This window comes from Mandrillus leucophaeus, unplaced genomic scaffold (assembly GCF_000951045.1).
Source record: "Mandrillus leucophaeus isolate KB7577 unplaced genomic scaffold, Mleu.le_1.0 Scaffold97, whole genome shotgun sequence".
In the NCBI taxonomy this organism is placed as follows: Eukaryota; Metazoa; Chordata; class Mammalia; order Primates; family Cercopithecidae; genus Mandrillus; species Mandrillus leucophaeus.
Window position 1 is genome coordinate 63668 of NW_012110585.1, and position 1052 is coordinate 64719.

At 38.9% G+C, this 1052-nt stretch overlaps 1 protein-coding gene across 2 annotated transcripts in view; it reads right to left on the reverse strand.

The window, feature by feature from the left end:
• Nucleotides 1–1052, reverse strand: part of KIAA1456 (KIAA1456 ortholog) — a 90327-nt gene that overhangs the window by 6888 nt on the left and 82387 nt on the right. The window lies entirely within an intron of this gene.

The following is a 1052-nucleotide window of genomic DNA, read 5'->3' on the forward strand; positions in this document are numbered from 1 at the left end:
AAAAAAAAAAAAAAAAAAAAGTAGTACTCAATATATGTATCCTAAAGCAGTATTTTCCTGCTGAGAGCCCAGACAGTAGGTAGGTTGAATTCAATTACTGGATTTCAGATTCAGATGAGAAGTTACACACGATCTCCTTTAATGTCTTGTTCCATCTTGATATTTTATCATTTGTTTACATTTAACTTTTCAAGTGTACATGCCTCGCTTCTCTAACCTTCAGCATTCAGAATCTGCAGGTTTAGCGTAAAGCAGGCTTTTTGTAAACATCAGTACTACTGACATTTTGGGCTAGATGATTCATTTTTTTGTTTTTGTTTTTTGAGACAGAGTCTTGCTCTGTCACCCAGGCCGGAGTGCAGTGGTATGACTTGGCTCACTGCAACCTCCGCCTCCCGGGTTCAAGCAATTCTCCTGCCTCAACCTCTCAAGTAGCTGAGACTACAGGCATGCACCACCATGCCCAGCTAATTTTGTACTTTTAGTAGAGACGGGGTTTCACCATATTGGCCAGGCTGGTCTTGAACTCCTGACCTCGTGAGCCGCCCGCCTCAGCCTCCCAAAGTGGATAATTCTTTATTGTGGGAGCCCACGTACTAGATGACATTACACATACACACATCCAGTTGTGACAATTAAAAATGTCTCCAGACATTGCCCATGTCTCCTGGGGAAAGGGGGAAGGAGCAACATAACCCCAGTTGAGAAGCACTAGCCTGAAGGGCATCGTTGATTGCTGCTATGTTAATATGCCACCACATTTCCCTAGGATGTTTATCAGACTATTCCAAAGGTAAGTAAAATGATACTTCTTTTTCTAATCCACCAGTAAATGAAGGCATAACTAGGTATGATGCTTAGCTCACATTATCATTATTAAAAGATATGGAAAAGCAAACATATATATACATATATATTTCTTCCTGTTAAGCAGGAAGTGCCAACATATAGAATTTTAAATAGAGAAGTAAATATATAGGGACATAAGAGAGACAGTCTATTGAAATTTCTCATACTATGCTTTCTTTTATATATTATTCATATTTATATAT